Consider the following 22876-nt stretch of genomic DNA (forward strand, 5'->3'; position numbering starts at 1 on the left):
ATATTAGTTGGCGTATAAATAAAATTGAAGTCTGTAATTTTAATGGGACTTTACAAACGTGAAGGAGAGTTTATCAAATTATAAGCCACTGTTTTTGATGGCCTATTACTTAGATATAGTAATTGTATTTATTATAAATAATTAGAATTCACGTTTCCGAAAAGTAAGTCACACATAGTTGTGATAAATAAATTCAATAGACACCAGTAGGCTAAATCCCTCATGTATTAGTTTTTTAGTTTCAGTTTTTTATTTTATTTATGAGGATTCTTTTAAATTGTTTATGTATGATATAAATATAGGTATTAACTGTCTTTTATGGCAATGTTTCTCTGGAAAGCATCGTTCTATTAAAAGCCGGAAGTTGGTGAAGATGCCAGGTTCCAATTTCTAAATTGACGAAAGATTCGCTAATAAATTAGGCTTATTTCCCGGGTTTTATCAGTGTTCACAAAAAGTTGCAAGTTTCAACTTTTTTTCGCTTGCAACGTTTAACTTAATTATCCGAGTGCTTCGAACTGTTTAGTCATTACGCGCATAAATCCCCACCTTGTAAAATAACCTAAAGGTTTCATTAGATTATCCTTGAAAACTAATTAAAATCTATTAGGATAATTTTTGCTAGGGCTTCTGTAAAGTATTTCGTTAGCAGTGCAGTTAAATCCTCTAATTATTTTTAAAACCTTTACCTTAATATGCCTCTATTTAGTAGGTAAATAAGAGGATTATTTGATGTGAAAGTGTTAAATTACTTTAAATACTCTTTCATTGCTACTGCTAATAGGTATTATTTGATTATGTAGAATTCAATGAAAAGTGCTGTCTGCGTCTGTTTCAAACAAAATTAATCTTTTTTTTTTTTACAATTTTCATGTTTTTGTTACAGGCTGAAAAGTATTTTTGAAAATCTGTTTTTCTAATTTAATTAAGTACATCCAAAAATCCAAAGTTGTAAAGCGTATTGAAATACAATTTTTAAGTGTTATCGTTAGGGTAATCCTAAAAAAGAGATGAAGATCAAGATCATCTATGGAATAATTTTATTGAATGAAACGTTTCCGCTAGAGTCTGACTTCTGACGGCTTGAGTTTTTTTTTTATTACCAAGTTCCCGAGATAAAAATGTTCAGTCACTCAGAGTCTCTGAAAGCGAGACTCGAGTCTCCGTCTCTCATCGAGTCTCTCAGGTGTCGCTGAGAGAGACTGTCAAAAAAACTGTTTAGTGTCTCTGAACGAGACTCGAGTCGCTCATAGAGAGATCATCATTTCGTATCCAGTCTCTGAATGAGAGACTCGAATCTTTGAACGAGAGACATGGTTAAACAGTTCAACATATTTCAGAGACCCCAGTCTTTCTACGAGAGACTCTCAATTTTTCAGTTTTATTCATTCAGTCTCTCTGTGAGTGACTCGAATCTCTAAATAAACAATTTTATCTTTCGATTTTCTCATACAGAGACTGTGAGAGATCCATAAAAACACCTAGGCAATAACTGAGAGACTGTGAGAGACGCTCTCAAAGACGCTGAAAGACTCTGAGAGACTGGAGAGAGATTGAAAATTTTGTCTAGGGTTAGTAAGAAAGAAAATAAGAAATAGGAGAGACAGGTTGGTAGGACACTTTCTCAGGCATGAAGGGTTAGACACAAATACTTAAAGATATGACATGTTCTAACATTAAGGAAATGCGAAGTTTAGCTCAGGATAGGAGGTGCGCGTCCAGCCAGTCTTAGGACTGACGATAATGATGACTTTGATTCAAAATAAAGAGTACGGTTCTGCTTTTCGATAGTCGTTCTTCTTCACTTATTCATCACACAGACGATATATGCATTATGCAACGTCACCAGGTTTGAATTCGTGATACATGGAACTATTAATTTCGATAAATTACCTCTCTATCCATCTAGTCGTCCGAGCCAAGGAGCTATAATTAATATGGACTTCCTAATATTACGTGTTTGTGGATGTTAGCGAAAACACTAATTAAATTACATATGCCGTTGTACACCGACTAGTAATCATGTTTCTCTTAATTGGTAACTTAAATAGAGGCTAATTTCGCTAATTCTGCCTGTGCTACAACTGGAAGGCAAGGAAATTTACAGGTGCGGACCAACGATTTCCATAAATGCCACAAAATGATTTAAAACTGAAATATAGATGAACAGAAATAAGGACATCGTGTAATTTATTGGCAATTGTTCTTACACGTGTACAACAAGAATACTTTATTTACCTTTCCTATGAAATTAAGAAAATTAATAAATGATACTATCATATTTTACGAATATCATAACGTTTCTCCTTGTATATAATGAAGTACTTTTGAAACATAGCGGGATTATAAACCACAAGTAAAATAACCTTTGAAACAAGAATATTTTGTATTTTTCTGAATGCTCTTTACGATCAGGCTGTTTCAGGAGAGAATAACTGCAACAACGTTATGTAGAAATCTAAAAAACAAGCATCAAACACAGTTACAGGCTATTAAAAATAAATGTTTACTACAAGCGAATCCATTGTATCCGATCAGTAGACTTGGGTTTAAAATTAAAATATTAGTTGAGAAAGACGTTTGCGCAAGGGTGAAATTTAAAATGCTCCTTCCTATTTTGTTTATTTCTCTCTCTCTTTCTATTTATAGAGAGGTATCTGCTGTCTATAGGTTAAATGAAAAATGATGCATTATCGTTATCCTTTCTTAGTATCAGTTTTATGTCAAGTTTTTCGCTCATTTTTTCGCACTAAAACGTTCATATTGTTTTCCGTTACATAAATGTGTTTTCCAATCGGTATATTACGTATGCACTAATAGTACCTACAATGTTTGTCTAAACAATTATCATGTTTTTATCCAATATATAGATAGTAATTATGTGAAAATCACACAAGTTGAGCTATTTTTCTTCTATAATAAATTTTTATAAGTGACTTAGAGACATGTTAGAAGCAGAAACAGGTGTTAAAGAGGTCAGAGGTCTGACGAAGACCTAAATTAGATTTGCAGATAGTTAGAGATGTAGTTTACTCTAGTTTTCGAAAAATGTGAAGATTGACTCAACTGGAGGTGCGAGTCCAACCAGTTTTGAACAGAGCTGAAGACCTAGTGATAATAATATTGACTGCTTTTATTTTTTCTGTTGGAATTATCCATAATATAATTAAAGTAAGACCAATTATATATTATAGAACTGGAGCAGCAATGTAGAAAAATAAATATTAGAAAGGGAGTCAGACAAGGATCCACACTGTCATCGATAAGACGTGATAAACATCATTAAAGACAAGATAACTTTAGGGATAGATATACAGGGGCAAAAGGTTAGTATGCTTTGATTTGTAGATGATACAGCAGTATTAGCATCTAGCAACGAGGAGTTAGAGACAGCCTTAAATAAAATGGAGGCGGTATTGACAAAACAGTATTGTATAAAAATAAATAATAGTAAAACAAAAAGCCTGGTATGCAAGAGTAGAAAAAGAAAGTAGTGAAAGAGCGAATATAAAAATATGAGATGAAAAATCAGAAGAAGCGGCTGATTTTCGGTATCTAAGAGACTAGTTAACTCAGGACGTAGGGAATAGTAGCGACGAAAAGAAAAAGAAGTCTAGTGAACGATTAATTTAGAAATTTGAAAGAGATGTATGCCTGTTGTTAGAAGCGTTTAAAATGTGGTGTTACAGGAGAATGCTGAGGACACCGTGGATAGGAAAGGTTAGAAATGAGGAGGTATTTGAATAAACGGGAGGACAGAGGGGACTATGGATGTCAATAAGATATATGTGACATAGGTATGTTGGCAGGATCTTATATTAGAAGCACAAACAGGCGTTAAGAGGAGGAGTAGAAGTAGACCTAAATTAGATTGCTGTTCACAAACAGATACGGATATGGATGTTCTAATTTTAGGGAAATGCGAAGATTAGCTTAAGATAATAAAAAGTGGAGGTGCGTGTCCAACCAGTCTTAGAACTGACGACTTTACCATGATGATGAAGAAAATGGAGAATATGCGCGGTATCAAACGTCTGTTCACTATTTTGTTGTTGTTTCGTATGTTTTGCTATAGGTGTGATTATAGTTGGTTTAGTTTTAATTATATGTGTGTAACACTGTTTGAAGGTGTTTTGTGAAATGTTTTTCGTCACATACGTATGTGCTTTAATCACAGGAAATATTTGTGATAATAGCTGGTTATGACTTAATTCCAATTTCGCATGTTACCGAAACATTTAGAAATAAGGACGACAAATTCAATTAGAACTGTTAAATAAATGAATGACGTTCTAGGACCTGTTAATTAAAACGGATGGCGAAGGCGTGTTTTGTTAATTCACTTACTTAGATATAGTAATAACGAGAGTCAGGAGTTACTTAAAAAATAATTTTTAATGTGTTAATTGGATGGTTTTCAATAATCGTTGAAAATGTGGGTTTTTGTCGGTTTATACATGCATATGTACACGTATTTATTAGTTAAATTAAGCGTAGTATAAACCTCTTATTATGACAATTATTTTAATAAAACTTATATCCATGGTCAAAATGAGATAGCAACATTTTGATGCTTAGCTGCAAATATTTTTTAAACAAAACAGGTCTTTTTCATTTTCTGGGAAAAACAAGAAACCTATTGGGAACATAGGTGCATTTTTATAACTTATCATGGTATATAATAGATAATTTGTTGGTCTTTCAGTCTGAAAGCGGCTCAATACCCATAACAAACGTTTTTCCCGCACACCTACACTATAGTGGCGACTTGAGAGTCGAACTCACGCACTCAACATCAAAAGGTGGCATAATCTTTTCAAAAATACAACTCAAAAATTCGACGTGATACACGTAAAATCGTACAAATACCTTTATCCATTTTCATATAAGGTCGTCAGTACTAAAACTGGTTAGACACGCACCTCCACTCTTTCCCTAGACAAAAATTTTCAGTCTCTCAGAATCTTTCAGAGTCTCTGAGAGCGTCTGTCACAGTCTCTCAGTTATTATCTAGGTGTTTTTATGGATCTCTCACAGTCTCTGTATGAGAAACTAGAACGATAAAATTGTTAATTCAGAGATTCGAGTCTCTCACAGACAGACTGAATGAATAAAACTCAAAAATTGAGAGACTCGAGTCTCTCGTAGAAAGACTGGGATCTCTGAAATATGTTGAACATAGAAAATTTTAACCATGTCTATCAAGATACCACTTATTGAGAGATTTGAGTCTCTCGTTCAGAGATTCGAGTCTCCCGTTCAGAGACTGGATACGAAATGAGGATCTCTCTATGAGCGACTCGAGTCTCTCGTTCAGAGATTCGAGTCTCTCGTTCAGAGACTGGATACGAAATGAGGATCTCTCTATGAGCGACTCAAGTCTCTCTTTCAGAGACGCTAAACGGTTTTTTTGACAGTCTCTCGACAGTCTCTCTCAGTGACACCAGAGAGACTCGATGAGAGACGGAGACTCGAGTCTCGCCTTCAGAGACTCTGAGAGACTGAACATTTTCTCGGGTTTCTACCCTGAGCTAATCTTCGCATTTCCTTAAATGTAGAACATCCCATATCCTTAACCATTTGCAAACAGTAATCAAATCTAGGTCTACCTCTGCTTCTATTAATTCCGGTTTCCGACTAGCTATTCATGCCTACCAAACTATCCTTTCATATAGGTAAATAATAAAGTCAAATTAATGCTTTTGAAATTTTGAAAATTCTGATAATTTATGACATCTTTCAGAGTGCGACTCGCGAGAAGAAATACCGGTAATGCCGATTTTCAGTGAACATTTTGCCTTATCTTTATAATTTCTAAAAGCATAAAAACGAATCTCGTCTTATATTGGTGCATATATATATATATAAGCTAGTAGATACGTATTTGGTGAATAAATGCGCGTTCCGGCATTTTTAATATCTCTTAATACTGGAAAAGAAATTACTAACATTAACATGTGGCTGGTTCCAATGAAGAGGAGACTCTCTTTTTCTCTTTTGTCGTTTTGTTATTTATTCTCGGTGATTTTAAGTCGACACGGGCAAACATTGCCCAGGCAATAGATAAGTTATGAACCATTTAATTAGCCGACAAATTCCACCCGATGACCCTTCGTCGTACATGGTTGCAGATGGAACCCTGTCGTGAAAAAAATGCCGCGTCTTATGGATTCTCGCCGCGACTTAATACAGTGATATATGCTCTTGGCACTCTAACACGTTTCTTTCGAGTACATGTGTGTAATAGCCATCGCCACAACGCTACAATACGCCGCGTCGGTAACGCTTAATTACAGAAATGTATCATTTCTACAAAACGTTGCTTATTCTTATTCTCCGCTTGAGTAAAAAATGCCCGTAGATTATGTAGGTAGTACTTGCTGTAAGTACTTATGAACAGTAAAAAGGAGAAGAGAACACAGGAAAACGTTTTACGAGTCGCGAATATAATAATATTCGAAAGAAGCAGTGCGAAGGAAATGGCTTAATGGTCATTTTCTTGCCAGAGGGCCCGATGTTTGGACACTAAGTTCCGTTTTTATAAAAGTATAGAATGAATCATTTCTATAAAACGTTGCTTATTCTTATTCTCCACTTGAGTAAAAGAAGCCCGTAGATTATGTAAGTAATACTTGCTATAAGTACCTATGAACAGAATGGAGAAATGAACACAGGAAAACGTTTTGCGAGCCGCGAATGGATTATTTACAATATATGTATCCGAAAAGACGCAGCGCAAAGGAAATGGCTAAATGGTCATTTTCTTGCCAGGGGGCTCGATGCTTAGAAACTAGGTTCCGTTTCTATAAAAATTTTGCCTTATTAAACAAATATTTTGTATTTTGATACAAAAAAGATATCTACTAATTATTGTATAAATCAAAGCCTAAATCGTATAGAAAAAGATACTTCTTTATAGTTACCATCTGCCACCTACCTGCTTTTCGTCCTTGTTCGGGGTTACATTTTATTTTCGGATTTGTCCCTTCGTTCTTGAGAAGAAGAGTCTTGACAGACAGACAGACGTACAGACAGACAAGCATGCGGATAACACGAAGCGATCCTACAAGGACTTTCTTTTTTCCGTTTGAAGTACGGAAGTTTGAAAAACGACTGAAAGAAGTACCATTTAACATAGACCATGAAATGTTCATTGCACATTTGATTCTTTAATTCAGCCAGTGTCATAACATGGGCACGAATCCAGTATTCGCAGAATTTTCTAATCCAAAAGCCGTTTGTTGTGTTCATGCAGCATTTAATTAAAGAAAACCGTGTCTGATTTGAACTTGACCCTTTATTATTTAGGTAAGTCCCCGGTGTCTGTTTGCCGAAGACAAAAACGTTTGTGCATTTGTTCTTGTTCTTCTGCAGAACGACGGTGCAGCAGTGACATTGCGCCAGTGAAAGAGAATGAAATTTTTATGCACTTCAATTGTCAAAGCCGGCTTGATTTATCGGCACTGGCGGTGGTACGAGTCGAACAACATACAGCTATAAATAAGTTAATGGCGTGTGGGATGACTCGATCTAGTCCGAAGTGTGTGTGTTACTCTTTTTATGGCGCATAACTATTATTTGACCAACTACATATATAGATAGACATATGTATATATATATTTCTATCTGTGACCGTTACTTATGGTCTTCTTGTCCCAGGACATTGCAACCACCGATTGATTCACTTCTGATCGTTTAAACCAATACAATATGGTCGACATCATCCGTCTTCCTTTTTTTAATTTTGTCGTTTTTAGAGTATACCTACCACAAAATGATAACGCTGAGACCTTTTATAAAGCCATTTGCGGGAACTTCTGTTTCTTCTAAGAGATAAGACGAATGTGGATAAACTCACAATAAACATCTATTGATCCTCAAAAAATCCTTGAATGAACATTTTCCAGAGGAGATAAAGAACCCCTTTGATGATTTCATCTACGTAATAGAATATCTTCATGTTCGCTTCCCAGTCCGTCTATAGGTACTGGGTATTTTCATTGTCATAAGGTCATCAGTCCTATGGTTGGATTCCACCTTCCTATCCTAAGTAAGTCAATCTTCCCATATCCCGAATACTGTAGAACATACCGCATCTTTAACTATTTGAGAATAGTGATCTAATACAAGTCTTCCTCTTTTTCTGCTTCTACTCCTAATAAGTCCCCAATTCGCCCTTCATATCTCAAATGGTGTCCCTAGACAAAAATTTTCAGTCTATCAAAGTCTTTCAACGTCTCTGAGAGCGTCTCTCACAGTCTCTCAGTTATTGCCTAGGTATTTTTACGGTTCTCTCAGTCTCTGTATGAGACACTCGAACGATAAAATTGTTAATTCTCTCACAGAGAGACTGAATGAATAAAACTGAAAAATTCAGAGACTCCAGACTCTCGTAGAAAGACTGGGATCTCTGAAATAGGTTGAACTTAGAAAATTTTAACCATGTCTATCGAGACACAACTTCCTGAGAGATTCGAGTCTCTCGTTCGGAGACTGGATACGGGATCTCTGAAATAGGTTGAACTTAGAAAATTTTAACCATGTCTATCGAGACACAACTTCCTGAGAGATTCGAGTCTCTCGTTCGGAGACTGGATACGAAATGAGGATCTCTCTATGAGCGACTCGAGTCTCTCGTTCAGAGACGCTAAACAGTTTTTTTGACAGTCTCTCTCAGCGACACCAAAGAGACTCGATGAGAGACGGAGACTCGAGTCTCGCTTTCAGAGACTCTGAGAGACTGAACATTTTTATCTCGGGCACCCTCTGTTCTGCAACCCATTCCACTACCTCCTCTGCTCTAGTCTTTTCGCGCTATTTTCGTCAACCTTCTACCACACCACATTTTCCCCAAAGAGTCACAAGTGATTCGCGGGACAACTGAACTAGAATAATAGCTGCTTCTCTACAGTCCGGCACCTTCGGCACGCGCGTCCCGTTCACTGCGCGTTGCACTGGTCGGTTTTTTGTCATTGTCGGATAGCATTCTTTGTTGCGGTTGAGAAAATAACTTCATAGTTCATGGTAAAATAAAAAACACAAAATTTTGAATGACACGATAGGTAGGTACTAAAATGGGAACGGTACGTAAAAGAAAATAGTCAGTCGATGATATTAGGCGCAATATTGAACAAAATAATACCATTTGGCGTTATTCCCAACGTGGAAATGACTTCCATTCTCCGTTCTTCAGAACTCTTTTAAAGTCTTTCATTCGATACCTAACAATTTACTTAATAATAAACAATACCTTTTGAATATTCTGTAAGAGGTTTCTACACATGAAAATTTCATAAATAATTAACGAATATAGTTTTTTGTCACATTAATTTTATTGAAATCGCTTTATTTTCAATGAGTATAGATGATAATAATCAATAAAATATAAATATTGTCGCAATTTTTTTTAACTGACACAGTGTTAATATAAGTCCTCCTAATAATTAAGTGTTCTTTTTAATAGTAAGAACACGTTAAAAAGTTAATCTGGCTGAAAAATTTCCTCAGTATATTTTCCGCTACATTCCATTCGCGCTAAAAATAATCGTCCTAATAATCGCATCGCATATAAGTACAAAGAGAATAATTTAAAGGCAGCAAATTGACTAATAGACACAGAAAGATCTGACACTTTTCTTAAACGGATAATAACCACCTCTTTCCGGTATATAACACTCGCAACGGCATTTTGTTGCTAATGACAATAATTTAGATGAACATATAACAAATGTTTCCATTATGCGCAATCCTACCTACGGTATGTTACAACAAACTGCGGTATTTATTATTAAAAATAAATCAAAAACAGGTAAATATTAAAGGATAAGGTACCGAAATAAATAATGCCTCTATTAGATACTGAAATTTTTACATTAAAATTACACACAATTTTTTTAGTCTAACCTAGTCTACTCTAACGATTTACATTTTATTGTGTTAATTAGACAAGATGGACTAACAAGTATCAGATTTATTGGTAGTTTGTTTTTTTTTACAATTTGATTGTTTTAGACGCAACCTCTTTCAGATTATGTTTTGAGCGATACCTTAAATATTCTGCGCGTTCACATTCACGTTTCATTTTAAATAAAATAATTTCCCGACTAGAAATTTAGGGAAAGGTGCTGGTAGGATCCTATAAATGCCTTGCCTCATATGGTCCTCATAAGGCAATGTGATTGCTCTCCGATTTTTAATGATTCTTACGAGGGCCAAAACGGATTATGGTAGATGATAGTTTTCAAATATGGTCTAGGTACTATCACACATCCATAAGTTCGTCTAAGAATATTGCCTAAGTGTATTTGATGTTTGCCTAATCGAGTTTGTATCTTAAGGCATATGGTGGGATTGTCCATTTCTCTATAAGGTTTGCCTTATGAAAACCATACTTCACTTCAACATCGTCTATTTGTTTTTTGTTGGATCCATGAGGAACTCCTTCTTTCTATCGACAGACCCTTCATTTGCCTCATGCTACACGAGACATTCTCTATAAATTCTACTCACTTTTTCAAGTTAGACGACTCGTCTTGTGTTAACCCTCTTATGGCGTTTTTACTGGTCACATCTCAGATAGTATTGATATCTGAAGAATTTATGCTTTTCCTTATAAAGATACGAAAAGTATCATTCGAAATATTATTTTTATTTCTGCCTCACTGTAAAGTGCTCCATTAAAACTGTTTTCGTTCCTTTCACCATAAATTATGAACGTAGGCTTTTGATGTTTGAAAAATACTTGCAAAGTCATCTTCTTTAAAATATTTACATTTCAAAAGGTCCATTTTTGTTTATGAAGCCAATAGGTATATGATTTGTGCCACGTGCAATATAATGAACGTAAAATCTTCAAGTTCATTTTTCATCCGGTGATGATGAATGGTAATTATTATAATGAACGTAGATAATATAATTTATTTACACGAAAAACATGTTGGTTCATTCTGTAAATTCGTTCTGAATATGCAGTTCATCCGTTCAAATTGTTTATTTTCACGGAACACAAAAGAAATGTACAGGAGCGTGGGTGAAAAATTTGTAGCATCGTTTGAAAAAATAGCCATTTGTCAGAATGATTTCGTTATGCATTAAAAGAATGCATCCACCGATCAAAACGGACGGTGACACAACGACCGTCGCATCACGTCGCAGAAGCAGAAGAGCAACAGCAACAGCAGCGAAGAAGCTCTAATGAAACCATTCCATGCAAGGAATTTCTCGCCGAAGAGTAAAAACTGAAATTGTTGCAAATCGGCTCTAAACTTATTTCGCGTGCATTCAACCGTGGTCGGTACATCCCCACCGCGACCCCCACTCTCCAGGTGTCTCTGGTGGGGGTGTTATCCCCTCCTTAGCCCGCCCCTCATTGGCTATCAAGTCAATGCACAATACAGTCGAAGCTTAAACACCGATCGGTAATGTAGTTTTTGTCACCTGATGGCACGTTGTTTTTTTTAACACCTGCATTGTTTTACTCACACGACTGTTTCATTTTCTATCTAATAAACGCGTTCCGATTACTATCGAAGGTGCATCATTTCCTGTCTGTGTTTCGCGGATAATTGGAGAAATAAATTAAAATAAAAGAGTTTAGTGGAGTGTTTGTTGTTTGTACGTATATAATAAGGAACATCCGCGGCTCGTCTTTCAACAACCAACATCAACCAAACAAATGTCGGTGCCTCCTAATGTGTGAAAAGGATATTCTGTAGGAATGCTCACAGGTAAATAATAAACGGCTACTCTATAAAAAGGTACTTGAACGTGATATGTTGATGTTTACAGTATGCAAATGTGCAAAGGTTTTTGCGACGATACCGCATCGCGTGCCGAGCGAGTTTTTTTTTGTATTCTTTTATTCTACTGCACGTGTCCGTTGAATTTTTACAGCCGAGAATATTATCGGTTGCCCTTAGGCAATAAATTTGCATATGATTTGTCATACGCTACGGATCACTACATGTATACGCATCTAAGGTACCTGGGTAGGTACCGTATGTGCCTATTCCGTTAATGAATTCCTACAAATAAATCCATCCCACAAGACATATGGTTCTCGGATCTTTACGAAAGTTTTTATCATGAAGCCGAATTGCTGCTCATATACTCTCGGTAATTAGCTAAATTGTAATACGATCTTGGGTGCTTAAGATTGATTTCTTCTAGAAATAACTGCCAGCAATATTGTATCTACAATAAATTGTTAAACAATCGTCTATTTTATCGAAGGGATTAGGTGTTAAAGCTAACAACTACTGAAACAATAAATTACATCATTTCGGGGCACCTGACTACCTAGTTCTTTCTTTTGAAAGTAAGACTTGCTTTCCTTTCAATCTTGGAAGAGTAGGTGGGCATTTCGATGAAGAACTAGAAATAAACCATTAATAACTGATATTGTAAAATGGGGAAAAAGCTTAGTAGGATGCTCGTAAAAAAACATATGAAGCCGGTTCATGTTAGATATTCCATTCCAGGTAGTATTTTGCTTCCACCTTTTAGTTTCAATTTAAAATGTGCATAAAACTATTGCTTACCATACATTCATGGAAGAGTAAATTCCATTAGTATTTCGATGTTATGAAGAAGTTGGAAACGGCAAAGAAATAAATCAACACCTGTTATTGGAAAAAGAGGGGAAAATATAGTAGGATGTTCTTAGCGCAAAAAGAAACACCACCTGAAGCCGGTTCTTTTGAGATATCATTCTATTCCAGGTAGCATTTTCCTTTCACTTTTCGGTTTCAGTCTGAAATGTGCATAAAACTATTGCTTACCGTACATTCTTGGAAGAGTAAATTCCATTAGTATTTCGATGTTAGGAAGAAGTTGAAAATGTTATAAAAATAAATCAGTAGGTAACTGTTATTGGAAAAAGAGGGAAAAATTATAGTAGGATGCCCATGGTACAAAAACAAACACTTGGTGCCGGTTCCCATTAGATATCCTTCTTTTCCAGGTAGTATTTTGCTTATACCTTTCGGTTTCAATCTAAAATGTGCAGAATTTCGAAAAATGATCCGAAAGAGATTTTATTGAAATCGAATATTCTACCTAATTTAAGCGACAGTTCTCTTTTCTCTTTGAATGATGATTTTATTATTGATGTAAAATTTGACTATAGGTATGCACATGACGTAGATATTAGATACGTGATCATTTTGGTGCGTCTACTTGGTAGATTTAGCGTTTCAATATCATTCAAGATACTTCTTTAATCGTGCTGGTGAATCTAACAAGGAATTCGGGGAAGTTTAGATTTTTCGTGTTCTTCCATTTTCGTCCTAATTTCTAATTAACAAAAAAAAACGGAAGTTAGGTACCTAATGCATATATTGAATGAAACCTGGTTGTATCCGATTGAATCATATATCTATAAATTTACAATACCTTTGAGAAGTTTTAAAATCTTAATTAGCGGGATAGATATAAGCAAAACAAACGGGTTCAGTGTCACTTTCCGCTTATCTTTCTTATAAAGCCAAAAACAAATCAACTAGGTACATAAGCAACGGTCACTTGGGTGTTGGTACCTATAGATCTTTTTTATTTGCGCGCGTGGTTGTTGTTTTAGTGTGCAAGAGATTCTTCCGCGGAATTCCATCGATTCTTGCGAAGATATTGTCCGGTGCTTTTTATCCGATGTCTAGGTATAAGAAGACACCTTAATGGTGTGTTAGCCGGGCTCCGGCAAAAGTTAATGTTGATGATATCAAAACCGGTACGCCTTAACTCGTCCTCCCAGTAAATTTTGTTACATTAAATAATAGGTGATACCAGTTCGATTTCGAACCGAAGTCATACTTTTCATAAAAAGGATTCTCAGAAATGTCTACAGTTACTAACATTTCTTGAATATAATACCTTACATTAGTGTAACTGACTAGGTATTTACCACAGAATTTTCCCTTAACTTCTTTATGATTTATTTTCTGGTGAAAAATGTGGAGTTATAGGTGCCTATTTTATTGTTTCGGAACTTTGTATCTTAAATGTACCATTCCGATTCTGATTCCTTTTAAAATATTCTTTTGATTAAGATTTTCCTTTCTCCTTGTTTGAAAACAAATAGTTTTACAGATAAAGATATCAAATGGTTGTTTTCATGTAATAAAATACTGCTAACTTAATTTAATACTGAAAAGTGTACACTTTGACATTAAATCATGTTTAATCATCTAAAATAAACAACCAAAAATGATGAATGGTTGTGTTTGAATCGTTAAAAGAAGAATGCTCAGATAAGAATTGACCAATATGCGTTGAAGATTCAAGACAATACGGGGTGCGAGTCCAATATTGAACGCGAGGTCCAGTTGATGTTCGATAAAATATAAACGAGCCTCGACGGCATTCCTAAACGGTAATCGTCGAAAACAGCATCAAGATCTGTATCCGGACGGCTCAATGGTGTTTGGAAATCCGATTTCTTTTTCGTGTCGTTAATTCTTTTAAACGGGCTATTTAATTATGGAAATGGGCTCGTTAGGGATGTTCATTAATTACTAGTAATTTGTAGAAAAGACCGAATGTGATTGTAGACACGTTGTCTTGACCGTAATAAGGAATACCATCGCGCCTTATAAACCGTATCGCCGTGTTTTTGGTGTTTGTTTTTTAGAAATACATTTTAACGCTTTCGCTGATGATTTGATGTTATCGATATACTTGTAGGTACTCGTATAAGAGACACTGTTTCATTAAGAAATTGAGATATTACTTGACGTTAACCACTGGAAAAGATATGGTCCAATGTTTAATGAAAAGTAATTATGTCGTTGTGGGTTTCGTTGGAGATAAAATCATTTTATAAAAAAAAAATTACCTGCATGATTTAGGAATACGCTTGCTGTAAAGAATTGAAGATTTTATTTTACTTGTGTATGTATATGTTTAAGAAACTGTTGTGAAAAAAAAACGTGTTTTATTTTCGAACCAATACTTTTCATCATTATTAGGTACATTGTATGTAATGTTGATCGTCATTAACACGATAATGGCTTACTTGCGGAAATTGGTTTGCATTTTAATATTCTTGGTTTGGGCCATGTATCACGTTCGTTAGTTTATTAATAGATGTATACAGTATTATTTATTTTATCATCGATGTTAAATACTAAACGTAATTTGAAGTAAACTATTTAATTTCCGACTATAGTTTCTCATTTGCAAATATAAAACCACAACAAACTTGGAATATCTTTTACCAGGAGTACTTAAAAATATTTCCTCCAATATTATCGTCATATGGTCATAAGGTCGTCGGTTCGAAGACGACTTGGATATTCATCTTATTTTTATCCTGGATCTTTGCATTTCTCGAAAAAATTTTGCGAACAGTAATCGAATCTAGTTTCTCTGTCATCCTGTACTCCAATTTCTGCTCCTAATAAATATGTCTGTAAGTTGTTTTTCCTGTTTCAGAAGATGTTGGACCATCGTTTCAAGTTTTTGTTATTGACATGCATAGCACCTCTTGTTCTTCTACTATTTCTAATAAGTGCATATCTCCTAATTGCCCATATCTTCTCTATATTCACAACATTTTCATCATCCTCATTTCATCATAATATCTCGAACGTTTCTAACTTTTTCTTTTCCGCCGCACCTACCGTCCACGTTACGTATAGCTATCCAAAGCCGTGCTCCAAAAATATACTAGATTTAATCATCATCCAAATTTATAAATTAGCAGGCCGTTTTCGTATTAAAATGCCTCCACACCTTACCTATCAAATGACTTCCTAAATACCGAAATTCGGCGACTTCTAGTTTTTGGTCTCCCATTTTGATTTCCTATTCCGAAAACTGGACAAAATTTGTAGATGGGTAGTTAATTTTGGATTTTTTTTTTACTTTAATTGTTTATTATCGGATGACCATTAAATGGATAAATTAATCACGAAATAAAGTGTGCTTCTATAACGAAAGGGAAATGCAAGTTATTCTCAGGCTATTCTGTGGGAATCACTATCTTCTAAAGAAGAAAAATTCAATGGAAATTTTCCCTTACATTTTGTAAGACATTTTCTTTATAGTCGTACAATATTTGCAGGGCAACTTACTATGATTTAGTTTTCGTTTCTTTATTCTTTTGAGGAAAATTTTGTCGCTTTTAAATATTCTCATATTCTGAATCGGATGAGATATCTATAGGCTATTCTAACTAACTTAAGTAATTGGAGGAAACTATGAGTGAGTATACAAGCAATAATGTTTCCATCACGCTCAGTTAGTTACACACATCGGTTGCTTCAATGTTTTATACGTCTAGGTACCTACATTTAACGTAAAACAATTATATAACAGGTACATGCCTAACTATTGTGATCGAGAATGCGGAATCGAGAGCCTGTCGTTCACTGCGGCAAATACCACTATTATCCTGCTGTACAACACTTTTGATCACATCAGATTGTTTATTTACCTACAATAAATATAACTTTTAGCGCTTTTGTTTAAATAAACCTGTTTAAACCTAATTAATTTTAACAGGTAGGTAGTGCACGTACATGAATTCAACCGGTCGTGCTGAGTAATCGATAGATCCTTTCAGAATTGATGTATTTACCGTTTTTTGAATATTCAAGCAAGTATTTGAATTCATTATCTTTCAGTACATACTTCATACATACCGGTTTGTTTGAAATTACTGTTTCGTTGCAGTTGCGAGTGTCGGTTTCAAATTGTTGGATGATCGAAGGCATTATTTCTGCATTTATGTTTAATTAAAAAGACGTTTTTGTTGTATTGCGAATGTATGATATTTTTTTATGTATAATGAATCAATCACAGATGTAAAAAAAGTTGTTATGACTGGAAGTAGAATAAAATGCAAAATATGAAACGATTTCCTACTTCAAAAACTGAATGCATTTGAAGTACAGAATGCAAGATCTTTATTTTCTGAATAGTTTTTAAAACGAAGAGGTTTTTTTGCCCTATGGCGAATGTATGACAGTTTTTTGTAGGTATATTGAAACCAGAGATACAGAAACTGGTTCTTATGATTAGAAGTAAAATAAGATGTAAAATTTTCATGAAATGATTTCGTACCTCAAATATTGAATCCATTCGAAGTACAGAATGCNTTTTTATATTAATATTTGAATAAAGCCTAGTCAGAGACATGTTAGAGGAAGACCTACATAGATTAAAATGTATTGCTCGCAAATAGTTGAGGATATGCGAAGGTTGTCTAAGGATAAAAAGAAAATCCTCGGACTGATGGCCTTGTGATTATAAAAATATGATGATCAATGTCATACATCAGTTCTCCCTATTTAAGAAGACCTATTTTACTCACCATTGCAAAACAAAAAAAATAAAACTCTTACAATTTAAGCTTTACATAAACACTAGAAGTAACAACTTTTAAAATATAAAGTTAACAGACGATTTTCCTGTTATTCCCGACTAGAAATTATGATCATGGACCTGACAGGGTATAACCTCGATTCATACAAGGTCCTGATAAGGACCACCTTAGGTGAATATAAATAGGACTATTGCGCTTTTTTTTAAGAAGGACCTGATAAGGAAATAAACATTAGGACCTAATAGGGAAATTCAAAGAACCCTATCAAAACTTGATTGCAAATTTATTATCGAAATAGATCAGTTTTAAGATAACCATAGATTTATTGATAAAAATTTTCTGACATGGTATAAAAAAACTGGTAAAATTGTAATTGACATTTAACAAGAAGGAAAATCCATTTTCTCTTGGATAGTCATCTGATGATATTTAAATTCTGGCCAATCCAGTTTATCCACACTCAATCCTGATCAGAATTTAATTATATTTACCCTGTAAAGCATGAAATGATCTAATCCTGATAAGATCCTAGCTTGGAAAACTGGATTTCATCAATTTTTCACTTTGATAGAATAAACTGTGGACATCCTGATTTGGACCTGACAAGTATATTCTTATTTCGGATATCTTTATTCAATCCTCATTAGGACCTGAACTACAGAATGCAAGATCTTATTTTCTTTTGCCTAATGTTCGCGATGCAAGGGTATTTTTATTAATAAATTTGTATGCAGTGACAACCTAGCAACAGTTGTAGTATTTCGAAAAAAAAACTAAACTTTACATTGATAAAACTGAATGATTGCCATAAAAGAAACCGATTTTATGACTTTTAATCAGCTAGGACTTTGTTATCTATGCATATTATAAAAGAGCATTTCGATGGAATAAATCAATTAAACTCAATATAAAATGAAAAAAAAACATTTAAAGTTTACATTGAGTATTTTCAAATGAATAATAATCTCTGTTTGCAACGAATGCAATTGCCAAAATGTTTTTCTAAACAAATCTTTGAAAATAACTCATATTTTGCTTTCGTGTTTTTTTTTTGTAATAAGTTTTACCTTTATTTCATTTACACTTAAATATCGACGTTTATAAATTTTTATAGGTATTAAAGTTAAAAAGTAGATGAAAAATTTGCTAAAGACAACCGTCTTCAACAACGAGAATGTGAAAATTAAGTCAAGTCTCGGACTTCGGTCAATTCATTAAATACCTATTTGGCAAAGAGAAGGTGTTTAAATATAGCATGCTGCAATTTTCTAATATTTTTTAACTGTTTCAAATTCTGGTATCGCAGCGCTACTTATACGGAAATTGAAAGCAATTTTGCTAGACGCTAACACCAGAAGTTCCAGGCACGCAACCACAACTTCTTTTCGAGTTTTCTTAAATCCTATACTAGACGATTTTATATTTAGGAATCTATTAACTGAATTTTCAATTTTTCTGCAAGTTTTTAGAGGCAACCTGAATCAAATCGATTGAAAGTTATTATCATTTAGGAAATCATTGAAATCGAAATGTTCAGAACACTACAATTACTTACAAAGATGAAATGAAGGGTTAAAGAATTTGGTTAAGAGTCCAGATGGTGGCAATTCTTCTTAAACTCTTATTATGATTAGAGGGCGTGTCGTTTATCTAAATTAAGATTATCTACTGATTAATGTTAAAAATTAAGTCGCACATCACAAAGCAATCGCCAATTTGGAATCTAGTGTTTTCTAGACCACAGTACTTCTCAAATTATTTGAACTTAAAAATGTCAAAGGATCCAGCTCCCTAAGGAAGGGTAGGTGGTGTCTAGAAAAGCATCTGTAAGGGGGTTGCCTAAATTAAAAGGAGAAGTTAAATTCATTTGTTGAATTACATTTCTATTAATTACAGATTTATTTTTAGTAGGTTCTAATAAAAATTGATAGTTTATGTTAGGTACAACTTTTTTTTCTTTTGATTGACATGTAGTCAATTTTTCGGCGAGCCTCCCCTAAATATTTTCCTAAAATCCCACTTTCAGAATGATTTCACTTAGATTTACAGTGTAAACTCTTTATAACGTCGAAATTGCTTGACTTTGGTTGGTTTACATTGTTTTCTATACAATATTACACTCTATATAGCGTCACGCTCACTCTATTTAACGACAACAATGCGGCATTGTAAATCATTGAGCAGTACTTTCTAAGTTGCCGAAATAGATACAAACTGTAGCTGTGCACGTTGTTGAAGAAGACGATCCTGTCCCTCCACCAAGCATCAAACAAGCACTTGATGCAGCGAAACTATTAAAAAAATACTTTTTATGTAATCAAGTTGATCCAGCAGTATTTTAAGATATGAGTAAGATACGTAACAAAATACAATTAAAAATATTGGAGCAGCAAAAAACATCAGACGAAGATAACAGGCTATACGCAATGTATGAATAATAATGTTCGTGTGCAAAATGTGTACACTATTGGTAAATGCATATTATTATAGAATAGTAAAATAATATCTTTTAATTATCTCCATTTAACGACCACTCTTTATAACGCCGAAAAATGTTCAGTCCCTTAAGTGTCGTTATATAGAGTTTACACTGTATATCAATTTTAAGCCAGGTTTCTGGGCTGCCTATCAACAATTAAAGAGCGTCTGCTTTTGACTCCTTTTTACATTACAAATCTGGCCTCAAATTTATAAAAATAGTGAACAAATTCAACAAGTTTGTTTGACGGATGTTAATATTATGTATATGTTAAGTACGCAACATCATTGCCCATCTGTTTCCTTTTCCGTTTAAGCAGAGGGAGCTATGACGTTCCATAATTGTATAATGGTACTTATTTTGCCTTTCCTTTTCTTTTTTCCCTATGCCGCCGCGTACCTGATTAATTCTTCGCAGATTGCGCGGGGAGGTTTTCGCGATGATTGTATGTACGTACCTATACGTATACCAGTGTGTATATGAGTGCGTGTTTGCGAAGTTGGTATACTTCGGTGTCCGTATATGGCAACCCGATATAGCGTAGCGCGGGTCGGACGGAGTCCATTAATTTCAACACAGGCCGGTAAATACTCCGGTGAACTTAACAAATGAAGCGAAGTAAGACGACGCGATGGAGGCTAACAAATACGATGATGCATCGCGTCTGATAGCCGGCTACTTAGTAGGCGCTAGTGCGAGGTGAAGACAGCGATTTGCCGCCTCTCGGATAAACGCAATGTTGCCAGTTGTACGGTAATTTTTCAATTTTTTTAAACGTAAAGTCTCGTTTACTTGAAAGTGTTTCAGAACCTTATTGTTGTCTTTGTTGTATTTTTCTTTTTGAATCATCGGTGAATTTGGTTGAAAAGTTATTGAAAGTATTGAGATTCCTTAAGGTAGGGACTTTTTTTAGGGTTCCGTACCTCAAAAAGAAAAAAGGAACCCTTAAAGGATCACTTCAAAGCCCTTTTTCTTAAGAAGTGGTTGGGCACGCACCTCCACACTTTCCTACCCTGAGCTAACCCGACTAGAAATTATGTTCATGGACCTGACAGGGTATAACCTCGATTCATACAAGGTCCTGACAAGGACTATCATATGTGGATATGAATAGGACTGTTGCGCTTTTTTTTTAAGAAAGACCTGATAAGGAAATAAAAATTAGGACCTAATAGGGAAATTCAAAGAACCCTGTCAAAATCTCATTGCATTAAAATAGGCCAGTTTTAAGATAACCATAGATTTATTGATAAAATTTTTCTGACATCGTATAAAAAGACTGATAAAATTGTAATTGACATTTAACAAGAATGAAAATCCATTTTCTCTTAGATAGTCATTTGATGATATTTCAATTCTGGCCAATCGAGTTTATCCACACTCAATCCTGATCAGAATTTAATTATATTTACCCTTAAAGCATGAAATGGTCAAATCCTGATAAGATCCTAGCTTGGAAAACTGGATTTCATCAATTTTTCACTTTGATAGAATACACTGTGGACATCCTGATTTAGACCTGACAAGTATATTCTTATTTCGGATATCTTTATTCAATCCTCATTAGGACCCTACTGGGAATTCCTTAAACTGGACAGCCTTATTAGGTCCTCACATATATCGAGCTAACCTGCTTCTAATTTCTAGTCGGGTAATTTTCACATTTCCCCAAAATTAGAACAACTTTAACTAATCCGCGAGGATAGAAGTGACTTGTTTTTATTGAAGACGACTCGACCCTGAACTATCTTTTGCTTTATATCGCTACTACTCCCACCATCCTCTCCTACCTTTATATTCGTTCTTTCCCTACTTTTTCTTCCCATGCATAACCAAGTTTAAAAAGGGCGCCAAAATACAAAGTATATTCTAAATAGACTAACAAATAGTGGGCCGTATTTTAAAAATTTGTCATAGTTTCTACAAGATTAACATTAGTATACATCATCCGTTAAATGATGAAAGTAAAGTGCGGTATTGATTATGCCAAAAATGCACGTAAAACCGACTCGAATGGCAATTATCCACTTGTTTATCAGTTGTAGATAGTAAATTTACTTTGTTATGTATTTATTACTGTTTCTTAATTAGTTATTATTAAGTTTATGTGGAGCTATTTAGATTGTTACATATCTTTGTATGGTCCCCTATTTTTTCATCGGTTCGATTTCGGATTCACCGTCTGTCTCGGTTCAACTTTATATGTGGAGTTCTCTGTTTTCTGTCTTCTTATCGTACGTCTCACCTATGTATTTCTGCCCAACCACTACCACCGGCTTATTCCCACAGTTTTTAAGTAGAGGCTGAAGAGAGCCCCCAGCCCTACCCCTCGGCTTTGCGCCATAGTGTCAGAAATAAACAAAATTATTTTGTTCTATTTTTGCTTGCGATGAAAATGTTAAAATTGAAACAACACTGCTTATTGGTACTTTTAAAAATATTATTTCAACCTTGTAGCACATCTAAATAAGGTTCAGAGCTTATAGGTAATTATTAGTAGTTATAATAAACGCCATTGTGTTGGTATCCTTATAAGGAATTAAATAAGTTATTTTGTGATTGAATAAAGACGTTTCTAGGTACTTACAATACTTTGCGTACATGTGTATGTAAATAATGTAATCTTACAATAAAATTGCTAAATAGGGTCCATAAAAGATCATTTATTAACTCAATCATCGGCCATTCTTTAGTTTATTACGTAGGTGCATGACATTATTGTTTATTAATTCGAAAATCATTGCAAATGACTTTAATTTATTAATAACACGTTACTAAACAGTTTTCGGCCGATTACTTGGAAATTAAGACGATTGTAAAATATTCGGTTAAATGAAGTTGATGTTTAGTCAAGTCCTTTATCAAAAGATAATTTTTAACAGGCACTTAATAATTTTTTAAGATGAATTGTGTTTATGTGCCGGCAATTCTCTGACATAATAATTCTAAACACTTTTATGCTAATTAAATATTAATTATTATTAGCAAACTGCGTTTTACGAGCTTACTTACTAAAACGAATTATGCAAATGTAATATTAAAATTGTGCAATCTAATGCGTTCTATTAATTACAGAT

General features: G+C 34.4%; 1 protein-coding gene across 9 annotated transcripts in view; it reads left to right on the plus strand.

Moving 5' to 3' along the window:
• Window positions 1–22876, plus strand: part of LOC108739418 (zinc finger homeobox protein 3) — a 339092-nt gene that overhangs the window by 152225 nt on the left and 163991 nt on the right. For 4 of the 9 annotated variants that reach the window (XM_018473311.2, XM_018473318.2, XM_018473319.1 and 1 more), the window contains exon 1: window positions 11409–11726. The exons of the other annotated variants lie outside the window; for them this stretch is intronic. The gene's annotated coding sequence lies outside the window, so the exon portion shown is untranslated. Of the gene's footprint in view, window positions 1–11408; window positions 11727–22876 lie in introns of those variants that run through there. 9 annotated transcript variants of the gene reach the window in all.

This window comes from Agrilus planipennis, unplaced genomic scaffold (assembly GCF_000699045.2).
Source record: "Agrilus planipennis isolate EAB-ADULT unplaced genomic scaffold, Apla_2.0 scaffold169, whole genome shotgun sequence".
Taxonomy (NCBI): domain Eukaryota; kingdom Metazoa; phylum Arthropoda; class Insecta; order Coleoptera; family Buprestidae; genus Agrilus; species Agrilus planipennis.